This window comes from Cavia porcellus, unplaced genomic scaffold (genome assembly GCF_034190915.1).
Source record: "Cavia porcellus strain 051 isolate PalLab524CR breed Dunkin Hartley unplaced genomic scaffold, mCavPor4.1 scaffold_2, whole genome shotgun sequence".
NCBI lineage: Eukaryota > Metazoa > Chordata > Mammalia > Rodentia > Caviidae > Cavia > Cavia porcellus.
The window spans coordinates 123,535,976-123,551,085 of NW_026947485.1; the positions used below are offsets into that span (position 1 = coordinate 123,535,976).

The window sequence follows — 15,110 nt, forward strand, 5'->3', positions numbered from 1 at the left end:
CATCTAAAGACAGAGGGAGTTTTTTTTTTCCTACTCAGTTAGTGTAATTTTATTTAAACAAATTTTTTGTCTTATTGTATTAGTGGAATTTCAGGTACAGCCTGCTTTATTCACCATTAGAATAGCTTTTTAAGATTCTTATTATCTGTGATACTTGCTATAGTCTTTTTGGAGATTATCTTTACTGAGGTGCAGAAATTTCCCGTTATTTCTAGTTTTCTGAACATTTTAATCATGAGTGAATATTAGATTTTGTTATATGGATTTTTTGTCTGTTAATATGTACTATTTCATTTTCATCCTGTTGGTGTGATTAATTACATTGTTTTTAAGGTTGAACCAGCCTTGATAAGTTGGTTGTGGTTTACAACTTTTTGTATAAGTTGTTGGATTTGATTTGCTAATTTTTGTTGAGGATGTTCATATTCTATGCTCATGAAAGACACTGGTTTGTAGGGTTTTTTTTTGGTAATGTTTTTGTCTGCTTTCAGTATTGGTATTCTGTACTTGTTGATTAGCATGAATTAAGGATTCCTTCTCCTGTCTTTAAAAAAGATTGCAGAAAAAAATCACAAATAATTGATATGATTTCCTCCTTAAATGTTTATTAGAATTCACCAAAAAATGCATTTGAGCTTTTTAAAATGTTTATGAATGTTATTATTGATTTGATTTCTTTAATAGCTATAGCCTGTTCAAATTGTCTGTTTCTGGTAAGAGTTTGGGCTGCATCCTTTTTCTTTTTGTAATCTTATTTAGGAGTAATTAATGTGTAATAATTGTATTCATTGAAAATACGTAAGTTTATGACGTTTTCGTTCATAGGTTCATAGAAACCACTGCCATAATCAAAGTACAGAAGTTTTTTAAGGTTCTTTGTGTCTCCTGCATACTATCTTTCCTCTGTTTCCAGCCTCATAGCCATAGTCACTTCTTTGTGTCTCTATTTGTTAGCTTGCCTTTTCTGGAATTTTATGTTGAAAACCAAGATGCACAAAAATATTAGAATCAACAGATGAGATCTTGGCAAATTAATGGTGGATTATTTATTTCAAGTCCATTTTAGGTCTTTCATAAAGGTTTTTAAATTTATAGCCATAGGATTATTCATAGTATTAATTTTATTCTTTCTGATACTACTAATGATTTGTGTCTTTTTTTTTTCCTTAGCTTGGTTAGAGGATTATCAACTTTACTAATCTTTCCAAAGAATCATGTTTTGTTAATTTTCCCTACTGATTTCTTGTTTTCAAATTTATTTTTTTCTATATATTATTTTTGCATTTCTGTGCTTACTGTGGATTTAATTTTCTAAAGTGAATTTTTTTTTTGTCTTTTTCGTTTTTATCCGTACCAGGAATCAAACTCATGACTGCCTGCTTGCAAGGCAGACGCTTATGCCACTAAGCTAAATCCCCAGCCCCCTAAAGTGAATTTTTGATCTTCTAATGTAGCTGTCCAGCTATCAGTTTTCTTCTTTTTTTTTTGGTCTTTTTCCTTTTTATCGGTACTGGGGATCAAACTCACAACTGCCTGCTTGCAAGGCAGGCGTTTATGCCGCTGAGCTAAATCTCCAGCCCCCTATCAGTTTTCTTCTAAGCACCATTCCACTGTGCCCCACAATAGTTTAGTTGTGTTTATATTTTAACTTAGCGTATATTAAAATTGCTCTTGAGAGTTCCTCTTTGATCCATATGTTTTTCAGAAGTGTGTTGTATAATCTTCAGATATGTCTGATTTTCAGGCTATGTTTTTAATACTTATTTCTGCTTCAGTCCCACTGTCATCTGACAGATGACCCTGTCTGGTTTTTGTTTATGTGACTATGTTAAAGTGTGTTTTACGGCCCACACTGTGGCTGTCTTGGTGAATGTTCTTGTGAACTTGAAAGAAGTGGGCAGTCTGTTATTTGGTGAAGTAGTGTATGGAAGTCACTTACATAGTTGGTTGCTGTTTTGAGTTCAGCTGTATCGGATTTGTTTGCCTGCTGAATCTGTCCCTTTCTGATGGAAGTACCTGGAAGTCTCAACAGTGTAGTACATTCATGTGTTTCTACTTGGAGTTCTGATTTTGTTCTCAGGTATTTTTACTTTTGTTACCCACATGCTTTGAGGGCTGTTTTGGATTATGGACCACTTTATCATTATGTAATGTGCCCCTCCATCCCTGGTAACTTTTCATGCCCTAAAGTTGTCATTTAGCTACTTCTCTTTCCTTTTTATTAGTGTTAACATGGTGTACTTTTTTTTTTTTTTTTTTTTTTTTTTTGTCCTTTTCAGGCAGGGTCTCTCTATACAGTTCATGTAGGCTTTGAGCTTACTATGTAGCCCAGGCTGATCTCGAACTCGCAACGATTCTCCCACCTCCGCCTCCCGAGTGCTGGGATTATAGGTGTGAGCCACCACACCTGGCTTAACATGGTGTATTTGTGGTTATTACTTTGCTTTTTAATTTAGATGTATTTTTATGTTTAAAATGAGTTTTTGTAATATACTTGAATTTTTTGATTCATTCCAATAATCTTCGGTTATGTAGATTACTAATTTTGCTATAACTGCCGTATTTATTAGAGCTTTTTAGTTTCCTTTTTTGTTGTAACTTTGACAGTTCTCACCTTTTGTGATTTTAATTAAACATTCTGTTTTAGTTTCATTTTTTAGCATATCATAAAACAAAACATGTTTTTAGTGTTTTCTTATCAGTTTGCCATTCAATATATCCAAGTTCATTTTCAAATAATATTAATACTGCTTTATATGGGGTGTAGGTACTTTATGGTAACAAAGTGTTTCTGGTTTTTTTGTCTTTGTATCTTTGTATATACATTCCACTTATAAGTGCGTACTTAACTGGGTATATTGTTACTATTATGTTGAATAAACTCACCTGTTAATAAGAAAAATAAAATTTAATTTTACCTTCTCGTCCTTTGATTGACTTCCTTTCTTCATATAGATCAGAATTTCTACCTTTGTTACTTTCACTCTCTCTGCTAATCTTTAAACATACCTTAGAAGGCCGGGCTACTGACAAGTCTCTTCATTTTCTTTTTGTCTGAGAATGTCTTTATTTGACCTTCACTTTTGAAGGATAATTTTGAATTGTAATTTTTTTGTTTGTCTTCCTGCTCTGGGTTCTTTGTTTCACTGCCCTCTTTCACTTGCATGGTTTCTGAGATGCCAGGTGGGATTTTAACTTTCTCTCTATATAAAGTGTTCTTGCTTCAGGTTTCTTTTAAGATTTCTTTATCTTTGATTGCTCAAAGCACACATATTTTTTGTACTGTGCTTGGTGATTGAGTTCCTCAGATGAATGGTTTTGGTGTCTGACATTAACTTAGGGGAAATTTGTAATCATGTTTCAGCTATAGCTTCTCTTTCTTACACTTGTTCTTTTCCTTCTGGTTTCTTGTGTAAGTTGCACCTTTTGTAGTTGTCTCATAGTTCTTGGATGTTTTCTTTATTCTTCTATTTTAAAATTTGCTTTTTCTTATTATTTTTCCGTTTGAAGTGGTTTCTGTTGTAACTTTAAGATAAGATCTTTTCATCCACAGTATTCAGTCTACTAAAGAGCCCATTAAATGCATTCTTCATTTTAGTGTTTTTGATTTCGAGCACTTTTAAAATCCTTTTTTAGAATTTCCAACTTATTGCTCATTGCTCATATTGTCCTTACATTTATTTGCATGTGTCTACTTTTTTCAGTAAGACATTTAGCATATTTGTTCACAATTTCCAATCAGATAACTCCATAATCCCTGCCATGTCTAGTTTTGGTGTTTATACTGTCTCTTTGACATGTTTATTGCCTTTCAGTATGTAATTTTTTGCTGAAAGTTGTGTGATGTGCTGGATAAAAGTAATAACAGAACATTAGTAATCAGTGACTGGGAAATACACTGCCTCCCTGTGACAAGCCCTGACTTTTATTGGGCCTTTGCCCCAGAACCGGCAGTTTCATGATGCTTCCCAGCTCCCTAACCTCCTTTCCCTCAGGTTTGATGGGAAGGAGTGGCTGGCTGTGTGGGGCTGGAGACATCTTTATCCGGGAGGAGGAGGCTACAGGGAGCTGGAGTTGTGCATTTCCCTTTGCTGCAGATTGGTTAGTCTTCCGTAAATTCCTTCTCCTAAGGATGGCTTTAAGAAGAACAGAATGGTGCTCTGACCTTTTTCACTGTCATTTCTTTCCCCTTGCCTTACTATAATATAAGCACAAAGGGATTTTTCTAGCTTATTTATTGTGGGACCCCCAGTAGCTCCTAGGTGTGAAACCACAGGACTGGCTTTTCCTGGAGTTGTGAAGTCTGGGACTCGTCCACAGACACCCCAGACACTTCTCATACATAGGTAAAACTTCCTTACCCTGGCATCGGTTCCTAAGAGAAGTTTCTGCTTGTGAATTTCTGTGCTATGGGTTGTGATTTTCTCTGTTTGCTTGTCTTAGTTCTACCGGGAGTGGTTTGCCCTGTGACCTCAGTTTGCTGAAAGACTGAGAGTTGTTGATTTTTCAGTTTGTTCAGTCTTTTACTTTTCCATAGGATAGAATGGTGACTTCTGATCTTCTTACATGCCAAACAGGAAGCTGGAAGTGCTTAAGAGTTTTAAGTTACTTTTTAAAGGATTTAAGAAGAGATTGCTTTGTGGGTATTTGGAAGTTCTTAAAGAGAATGGACAATTACAAGAGAAAGCAAAGTAAAGGGAGCAGTGTTTTTTCAAAATAGGTGAAATTTGATAGTTAATTTTTATTATTAATAATTGTCTTTTGAAACAATTTGAAATATTGAGTTTGTGTTATTTTTATGTTAAGCATTTCAAAGTAATTGTTTTCTTTTTTATATTTGTTGATGTACTTAAAACCTAGAGAAGTAGACATTTTACGAAAGAAAGCAATTTTGAATGAATCAGAGGAATCACCTGTATGGTAAAGGTGTCAGCAATTTCATAAGCATGTCATAGCATTTTCTTAAGTTGTGTGTTAAGGGAATTTGTAATCTTTGACTTTTTTGATAGTTAAATAATTTGAGAACTGCATTTTAGGTTCATGTTTTTGGAAATCCAGAATATATGTACGTCTAGTAGTACTAAGAGCCTCAAATATATGGACCAACTGTTTTGTTTATATTTTTTTCCTTAAATTTGCATGCTTATTGAGCATACCTGCAGAGCATGTTTTCAGAAATATAATAATAGCAAATAGCTAAGTTTCTATCTACTTGTGCAGATAGTGGAAGAATTTACAGACAATGGATCCATAGTTAAAGCTTTATTAAAACTGTTCTTACTGGTTTTAGTGAATTACTACCTTGAAACATTTGTTTTAGTTTGGTGTGATTCATTGTTTCCTTTTGTGAAATATGGTAACATTTCCCCCTTTATAAATTCACAGTGATATTGATGCTTTAATATCCTGTACTTGTAAGGTTCATATGTACAAGATTTGAATATACGAGCTTTTGGTGTGGATTTAGGACATCTATAACATGGTATTTTGATGAACACATACAGTAAAGTAATTACTATAGTTAGGAAAATTAGCATATCTACCATTTCACAGAGTATATGTGTGTATGTGTGCAAGTGTAAGACTACCTAAAGCAATATAGAATGCTTCATAAATTTATGTGATATTCTTGAACAGGGCCCATGCTAATCTTCCAGGTATCATTTCATTTTTTAGTGTGTATGCCAATCAAGCAAATATTGTATGTGATTCCTACAGAAGAATAGGGATACTTAACACCTCTCAGTGGTTGGAGATTACTAACAGGCCAATTCTGTGAATTGCACAGGAATCAGCAGTCTGTGTAAATGTTGTAAGACTAGATGAATGAAGTATTTAAATGAATGACATATTAGCGTTCTGTACACAGCAATGTTCTTGTCATGCTTTTCTTTGGTTACTTATGTGTCCCGGAAGACTTGACCAGTGGAGCAAGAACAGCTATTTTAGTGTTGCTGATTAAGATTCAGGGGGTGAAGAGAAGGCTTTCATAGCTGAGGCCCTTATCCTACTTATTAATGAAAGAAATATGATAGGAAGCTTCTGGGTAAAATCATGTGCTGTTGTTTTTGAGATAATATCTACAATTCTAATTGTTCTAATCCTTCAGTGTTTAGTGATCTATATTTGAGGGCATCTGTAACAGTGGAACATAATGGAATTTCTCTTTAAGTTTTTGTTTTTTGAATTTTTCTGGATAACATACGAATTTCATGCAAAAATTTAAAAAATTGCAGTTGTAAACATAAATTGGATAGGCATGCTAAAAGGATGATTTTTAGAATTATACCTGTATGAGTACGGGAGAGCTTTCTATAGGAAGTTGAACTTCAGGGTGTTTGGAAAAAATGATAGCTATGATTAAGTTTATATAATTAATGAACATAAAATGAAAAAAATAGTGGTAATCTTGAGGGGTATGAAATATGCATGCTGCAGAAGCATGGATGCCTGTTTCATCTCGGACCTCAGGAGACGAGCAGATGAAGCAAGGTGAGGACTTCACTCTCTGTTGCCCAGTGACTCAGAAATGTTAGATTATTGAGCAGAACATGTGTAAGTTTGCACAGAATTCCAGTGTCAGTGTGTGCAGATGCTTGCAGTGCAGTATTAGGAATGAAAGGAAAATAAGTCCCAGATGATGGAACAGATTAGGGTGAGGCAGCAGCTGGGCAGTGCACTGTTAGATCTGTAGTGGGTCTAACTAACTGCCTGTCGTTGGTGTGTCTCTCTCTCTCTTATATTTTTAAGTATGCTCCCCTTTCCTGTTGAAATGAAAGCTTTCCCTTTCCTGACCGAAGTTCTTGCCTTCTGTCTTTTAATATTCTCATGCCAGCCTTGCGAGGATGAGAGAAACTCTCCTGGATTTTTTTCCTTCGGGCAGAACCTAGGCAGCTGTTCGCTCTGGGACTTTGCTTTGGATTCTCAGCCTCTTGCCCGGTGACCTCCAGAGACAAATATTCTGAGGGAGACAGTGTCCAGTTGCTGCTGAATGGCATTTCAGGTTTCTGCCTGTGACATATTGACTCCTTAAGCTCTGATTGGCTCAGTAGGTCTTGAATAATTAAAAACAGACAGCTTGTTATTTTTATTTAATTTGTCTTTTCTAGCTCTTGTTGGGAGAATTACATTGCAAGTAATGTGACAAGCATTATATGTTATTTCTTGTTTTAAACTTACAGTACAGGAAAAGTCTGTCCTCCCTCATCCTTCTTTGATGTTACCTTCCTTGGTAATAACCATTGGAATTGGATGTGTGTGTGTATACGTATGTATATAACAAAAGCACATGTATAATGTGTATGACGTGTGGTGAGGTTAAGGGTGTTAAAGTTATGTTTTGTAGGACTCAGAGTTTAGCTCAGTAGTAGACAATGTACTTAGCATGCACAGGGCCCTGAGTTCAATCCAGGGCACCAAGTAATTTGTTTCAATAAACAGTATATTTATACACAGAAAAAAAAGTGCTGATGCATATACACACGCACACACACATACACTAATTAAAAAGATCCTCTTTTATCACTGGCTTTCTGTTCTTGTTACACTTTCTATGGTCAGCTGCCTCTGTGTTGTATATTTATTTAAACTAAATTTTTTTGAACATATCTTCCACTATTCTACATGCCTAGGATAATGAATAAACAGATGAAGATATCCGCTTCCTTCCAGGTTAAGTTTGTTGGAAAGAGAAAGCCAGGCAATGGAATAAATCAAGAAGATAAATACAGAACACATGAAGGTAGTAAATGCTTTGGCAACAAAAGAAAAATCTGAAAAGAAAAAGGGGTATTTGGCAATGTTAGTGGGGAAGGTGCTACTTTAGGATAGTTTCTGAGTGAGATTTTTGTGAATAGACTTGAAGGTAATATTGTAGTATACAAGGTGGTTGTGTTATATACTTACATGTTTGAACTTCTTTATTCTTTTGGACAGTTTTCTGTTCGGTGTATTTATTTTTGATTTCAAGTGACTAAGTAATTAAGCTTTATCTAATCCTATGACATTGTAACGTAATGGTGATCCTAGCATGTATATGAGAATATATGTATTTTTAGTGTTTTTGCCTTTTACTTTGACATACTTGACAGATCTCAATCTTTGTTAGATATTTTTCTTAAGTAAATGTGGTCTTATGTAAAGATTTACATATAGATAGTTTTATGCTGTGAGTAAGATTAATTTTATGCATAAAATTGGCATTTATTTTAGGGATGATTAAGAATCTTAAGTTATTTTTCAAACAACTAAATGCTGCAGTCGTATTACTAGTGTTTTTTGTGTTATGTCCTCCATTTTACATTACGGAGCTGCATGTGATAGAATCCTTTTTTTTAGAGTCTTTGCCCTGCTGGGTGTGGTGGAGGAAGCCTTTTAAGGTGGAGAAGAGGAAGGAAAGCTAAATGTGTTTTGACCAGAGAAAAGATGTAAGTTGTTGGCTGTGGCTAGTGATACCAAGAAGATAGTTGATTTCTGAAGATCTAGCTAGGTGATAATTAACTAGTTTTAAAAGTTTTCTTTGGATAATTGGCTGTTTTGATGTTCCTCAGTGACTTGAGAGTAACCATTCCTAAATGTTGAAATTAACCTGAAAATCAAGTTGAAAGAATTTTTAAAGAATTCCAAAATATTAAATAAAATTTAAAAGAATTTTGTGATTCAGTTAAGGAAAATTAATAATCTAAAGAGACTGCAGTTGATCACTGAAAATGTAAGCAGAATAATGTCAGCTAGGAAGTTTAAGGAAATATGAAGCATTATCAGAATATAATGTCCATTGAACTAATAATAAATTATAGTGGCAGCTTGATTCATGAACTTAATTTGTTCTACAGTTTTGGAAAAGACAGCCATGTTTGTGTTCATGTGGGCAAGATGCCCACGGTTGTTTATTTCTTGATGAGAAATTTGCAAAAAAAAACCAAAATTTTGTGAAACGTTTCTGATAGCAAACCAAATTATTTGCAAACCAAAGCATTCCTGAACCCACTACCACTGTGCTTGGAAAAATTTATTTTCAAAGTTTCCACAGTTACTTGTTATAAAAGAAGTGGTTTTATTTAAAAACAGTGGCGACTAGAAATTCATTAAAAAAATAGAGGAGAAGGAATTAAAACTTCAGTTATAATGTTGGAGGTAGTCATGTCTTTTCGCATTACCATTGACACTTAGCTAAGACTGTTCACAAAAGCATTGGAATCACTTCCCAGAAATGGATCTACTGACTGTCCTCTGCTTTCACTAAAATACTTGTGGAACAGTGGGGGTTCCTAAACCCTTAAAAACTCATTGTCTACACTAAGACATTGTTTGCCATTTTCACTTTCATGACATTTGTGCTGCTGTTGCAGAAGGATAGGAAGTAAGTTTAGGATGAATTATGGTGGTGGCACAGTTATATGAGGGAGGAGTCTGCATTCCTTACTTCTACATAACGTGGAAAAGAGGAAAAAGCCAGTTTCAACTTTGGAATTGGTTTGGTAGAATAGTAAAATCATTAATTTCTCACGGTGTAGTCCTTGTGCTCAGTGCTCTGTGTGTAGAAATGGAGTTGCATGGAGGGCTGCATTGGGAAGGGCAATGTCTTGGGTGTTAGCAGTTTATTTGAAAACTGAACCATCCACGTTTATGGCTCACTTACTTTACTCTGAAAAACAACTTACAAACTGGTTTGTTCTTGAGTTTGTCAGACATTTTCTTGAAATAGAACTATGTGAACTTGTCACTTCAAAGAGTATAACTGGCATTATTTGGTACTATCAAACTCAGATTTCCAGAGAACACGGACAGCTTGGAAGCTGTATGTGCCACTGTAAGTGAATGACTCCTCATGAAAATGTTTTTGTTGAAGAGTTCCTAAAAGCACCTTCTGATCCATTCATTTGCTAATAGGATTAACAATGTAGCAGTTATTCTCACAGCAGCAGTTTTATTATGGTAAAATATACATTTGAAATCAGTAACAGACAAAACTTCACACACCCATAATCTCAGCCTTTGTAAGGCTGAGGCCTGAGGATCACAGTGAGGACAGCTTGAACTACAAAAACAGAACAAAACAAAGCAAAAAAAAAGAAAGAAAAATAATGGATGCTACATGGGGCAATCTAGGAGAGGGTAGATACAGGTTTCCAGTTTTGTTCTTCTGGAGTCATGGATAGCACCTCCTTCTCCCAAAATGTTGTGTAATACTGTGTGTGAAGTAAAATGGAACTTGGACGAGTGACCTCAGTCTTGGTGTTGGAGGTTTTTACTGGGAGTCGGTCATGAAGGCTAAAGTACCAAAGTGACTTCATTGACTCACTTTTGTATCTCCATCAGTTTGACTGCAGATGTGAAACTTAACACTGTGTAGGCCAAGTCCTCTACCATAAGTTAATTATTAGTATAAATTGTCTGGTGTGGTCTAGTTGTCAAAGACATTTTAATGGACTCAACATCAGGGGCCTAGATGTTAACTCCCATTGGTTGGGCAAGAGCCCAGCCAACCATTCTTACGAGTGTCTAGAGTTTGGGCCACCTAGCCCCGCTAAATTAATCTTTCTGTGTGCTGATGATATACAGCATGTGTTATTGTACAGTTCGTTATTGTAAATGAAATATGTTATTGTTAGAGGATCTGCACAACTCAGTGAGCCGGTATTTCTGAAATGGGTAGTACGTGATGTTACAAGAAACATACAGGAGTAAATAGACTAGTGGATTTTAATGAAGTGGAGAACAGATGTTTGTGGGTTGGTTACTTTCTATATTTTATTTCTAAAAGTAACTGTTTAGTAACAGTCTTCAAATATGAGCCAAAACAGTGTACAGCACTAGATTAAATATAGAAACAAGAAAACCCAGTTGTTTTTCCATTAGAGACTATTAAGGAATTGTAGAAAATGTAAAATAGTGCTATCCTCATCATCTTTTGTTTATAGAAAGTATATTTTACATATGTGAGATGTTATTCAAATTAATAACTGTATTATGTGGTAGTTTTAAATTAGTAAACATTTTTAACTTTTCTCAGGTTTGTGTTGAACAGACTACAGATACTACGAGAGTTTGGAGTAGGGGAAGTTAGAGTTTAGGTCTCAGTGAAGGAACTCATGTTTCTACTTCCATTTTTCTTCTGAAAAATTGATGTTATCAGATGACATTTTCTCTAGGTAGGTTTTAGATTTGGGACATCACTTTGGCCAAAGGTGAGCTGTAATTGCTCTGAGGTGGCTGAAGTTTTTTGGGTTTGCTTAAAGCATAGGTTTTCTTTGGAAGGGGGATTGTAGATTTCTAGAGTGAGATGGGAGCACTGTGTGGGCCAAGGAAATAGTTTTGAGACACAAGACATTTTCCGGTCTGACTACAGATGTGGTTTCCAGTAAGAGATTTTGACTTCAGAATTTTCTTTGTAGGCAGGGCTTTGTGACGTACTTGTTCTCACCTCTCACCTGCCAGTACCCCCATTTTTGATGACAGTGTGTCAGGTTGTAGACTAAAATTGTGAATATGACTTAAATATTCCCAGTATCCTCAGGTATCATTTAATTTGGTGGAGAAAACAAAATGTGAAAATAAGTAACAGATAAAAATGTCTAAAAAGCATGTAAGAAACTGCAAGAAATCAAGGAGATGGTACTTAATGAAGAATGGGATGGACTTTGGGAGGCAAAGGAATGGCAGTGAAGGTATTTCAAATTGAAGGACCAGCACGGGCAAAGGGACAGACTCTTGGACGTGTTTTGGAGGTGTAGGTGGTCCTGTGAAGCCGACCAAGTACTAAGGTTACCAAATAGTGCGCCATTAGTTTGGATTTCATCCTGTAAGCAGCAGGACTGTTGCAGCTTTTGATTTGTGATAGAGGCATAGCAGCACTACTTTATTACTGAGGTAAAAGTACATAAAAGAGTAATAAGTTGAAAGCTATCGTGGACTTGCCATGAGACATGATGAGGAAGGTGCTAGCAGTGGGAAAGGAAAAGGGAGGGTGGGAAGCACTGAGAAGTGAGATTGTTAAGGTGCGACCATCAGGCACTGTGTAGAGCACTAGGAGATTCTGTTAAGATGTTTCTGTGGTATTGAATCATGTCTTTTGGCTTAAAAAACAGCAATAAATATATACAGTTTGGGTGACCAGATTGTTATTAAAGAGGTGTAGAGAATGGCTATGGGAAGAATAGGGAGTTCTATAAAGATTTTTTAACGTATGGGGTTTAAATTGTTAGTAGAAATATCCAGATTGACATGTCTAGCAGCAGTGAGAATGCAGCTGTGCTTTGAAGGCTAATGGGAGGGTTAGGGACCATTTACATTGGTAAACAGTATTTTCTGTCACAGCCCCAGATATGTGTGACACAAGCCCTCAGTTTTAAAAGTAACCACTCCCCTTGTGTTTTGAAGACTCTATACAAAACTTTCTTGTATGTCTTAAATGTTATACCTTGTGGAGGCTATATACTTAGGATATAAGCCAAATGTAGTTTATAAAGGGTTTTATACTAAAATGGATATATTTTGATTATCATGTTCACAGCATTCATAATTGGGTATAGAATTACATTACAGCTGTTGATAAGGGTACAGGCCAGAACTTCCTTTTTACAAAACAAGTGTAGTATCTTTTGAGTTTTTCAGAGGGCCTCTCACTGTGCAGTAAAGGTGGAATAGTTTATTAGCTCATGTAGAATGCTTGGTATGGGAGAAGGTTGAGCGACTGCTGTTGATATTTACTATATTATTAAACAAGCCCCACCCTGAGATTATCATTGTCTTAAGTTTTTCTATTACAATAGAGTACATTACAGTTAAAAGAAAAGGCTAATTAAAAATTAATATGTATGCCAGTCCCTTCATACATCCTGAAGGTTGTTCAGAGTTACAGTAAAATTTTATATGGTATCTTTGATAACTTACTTGTAATCTAATTAAAATTTAGAAAGACTACTCAAGTCTTTACGTGAAAGTAAGACATCTTCCACTGACAATTTGTGGTTAAATTCTAGACAACTGTTAATGTTCAATTTCTTTGTATTGGATTGTATTTGAAAAGACAAGATAGAGGAGTACAAATGTGAAGAAAATTGGAGAAATAATAAGCTGTGCCTTGGCTCATCTGCCTTTCTCAAATACCCTCACAAGTGTTCTGGCTTGGGTACTTGAAGAGTGAGTCTTCCTATGGGTGGTTACTATAGTTACCTTATTGAGGGCCACCTGGTGTCACAGTGCATTTGAAGAAATTGTGAAAAAAAAAATCAGTTCTTCAAATCACAGCTTGTTAGACCACTGGTAAAGAAACAGTTAAATTTGATAGTTGCCAAAGCTTTTATTTTCTAAATCTTCTGTTACCCAAATTTTCTCTCTCCCTTGTGATGCTACAACAGATCTTTTCATGGGTCATAAGTGTCGGTCTTTGAATATCTTTCCTCTCTAGGGACTTTTAGTTTTGTGCTGTCGAGACTGAAAATTGAGAACATGAGTGGAAGTAAGGAAGTCGCATGATCTTGCAGTGTCTTTTTTTAGTTTCCAGTGCTACAGCATCCCGGTTTGGGGGAACTTTTGTACATAAATGGTCAAAGCTTTCTCTCTTAGAGATGCAAAGTTGGTAGGGCCCACTGGTTTCTTCTTGCACATAGTAAAGGACCCTTGGATTTAAGCTAAGCTACTCTAGTGTCAGAGAGGCTGAACTGATGGGGAAAGCTACCTGAGTGTTGTACTTGAATGCTACAATTTTGTGCTTACTTTGTGTTTTTATTGTTACTCTGCAGCCTTTTGTTCATATCCTCCAGACTTTTAATGCATTTCCCCTTAGCTGCTCTTCCTTGGCATTTTAACGGACTGCTGAGGGCCTATCTACTTCCTCATGGCCTTGAATATTACTTTATTAGGAGAACTGAAAAATGAGCAGTCTTAATAAGCAGGAAGGTCATCCTTTCCTTCAAAACAAAAGAAACAAAAGAATAGTTGGAAAAATATCTGAATCCTGGGATGGAGAAAGGACGTAGCACATTCTTCATTTTTCCTGTACTCTTAAAGTCATGTCCTCCCATTGCTTTAAGAGTTTTGCTTTATTAGGTGTCATCAGAATTTGTATAATGCATAGTGATAGCAAAACAGTTTTTATAAGGACATTAGTTTAGGCTAATGGTACTGCCATTAGATTAAGATTAAAAATAAGGGTATAAGGTTAAGATTGGTTGCTAAGCTGACGTTTTGCTGGCATAGGTGCTTTCATCTACGAAATCCAGAGGACTAGTTCTGCTCTAGCTTTTTTTTAAGGGTGCTGGGGATCGAACTCATGAGCCCTTGCTTGCAAGGCAGGTGCTTATGTCGCTGAGCTAAATCCCTGACCTCTGCTCTAGCTTTTATGTCAATCCCCACAAACCTTTAGGGACTTACTATGTATGTGCAAGACAGTGTTTTAGATGCTCTAAGGGATATAAAAGTAAATAAAGACTTGGTACTTTAGAGGAGGAGTTCTTAGCTATATAGGGGAGATGCAAAAGCATTGTGAGATAAAATTAAATGTCAGAATGCAATGAAGTTTAAAGGAGATGGGCAAAATACCCATTTAAGGGGGATAACAATGACTTTACTGAAGTGTAGTTGGACCTATAAGTAGAATAGTGTGAGGAATGTGTGAAAAGATGTGATTGGGGACAGATACTATTTGTGGGACTAAGCATTCTAGTTTGGCTGGAATGGAAGGTGGAGCCATTGAAGGCCAAGTTGAATACTAGTTTGTACTTTATTTGCTAGTGGATACCAAAATTTTTGAATTATTAGAGTGAAGCTATTAAACCCATGTTCAGGAACAGCTTGTAAAAAAAGATCAGTCTTTACATAGCTGTTGGAAGGGTTGGAATAGTATTAGAAGGAAAGAGTGAAGGAATAAAATTGGGAAATAATATGAATGGTGTTGGAGTTGCAGTGTATAGGAAAGAAAGAGGGATAGGAAAGAAAATTGATGTTGAAGTTTAGAGACTGGACGCATGGAAGGATTGTGGTCCCACTGAACAGTATGAAGAACTAATAAGGAGTGTGTGTGTGTGCATATGGTATGTGCATATGGTGTAGGTTGCTGGTTTTTGTAGATGTAGATATTTTTACCTAGAGCTGAAGTTTCTCAGCAG

General features: G+C 35.8%; 1 protein-coding gene and 1 non-coding gene across 3 annotated transcripts in view; one reads left to right on the forward strand and one right to left on the reverse strand.

Moving 5' to 3' along the window:
- The window catches only part of Rasa1 (RAS p21 protein activator 1), a 94,142-nt gene that overhangs the window by 15,417 nt on the left and 63,615 nt on the right, over positions 1-15,110 (forward strand). The window lies entirely within an intron of this gene.
- Positions 5,593-5,694, reverse strand: LOC111754547 (U6 spliceosomal RNA). Its single transcript, XR_002789223.1, has one exon. It is a non-coding gene; the product is annotated as a U6 spliceosomal RNA (small nuclear RNA).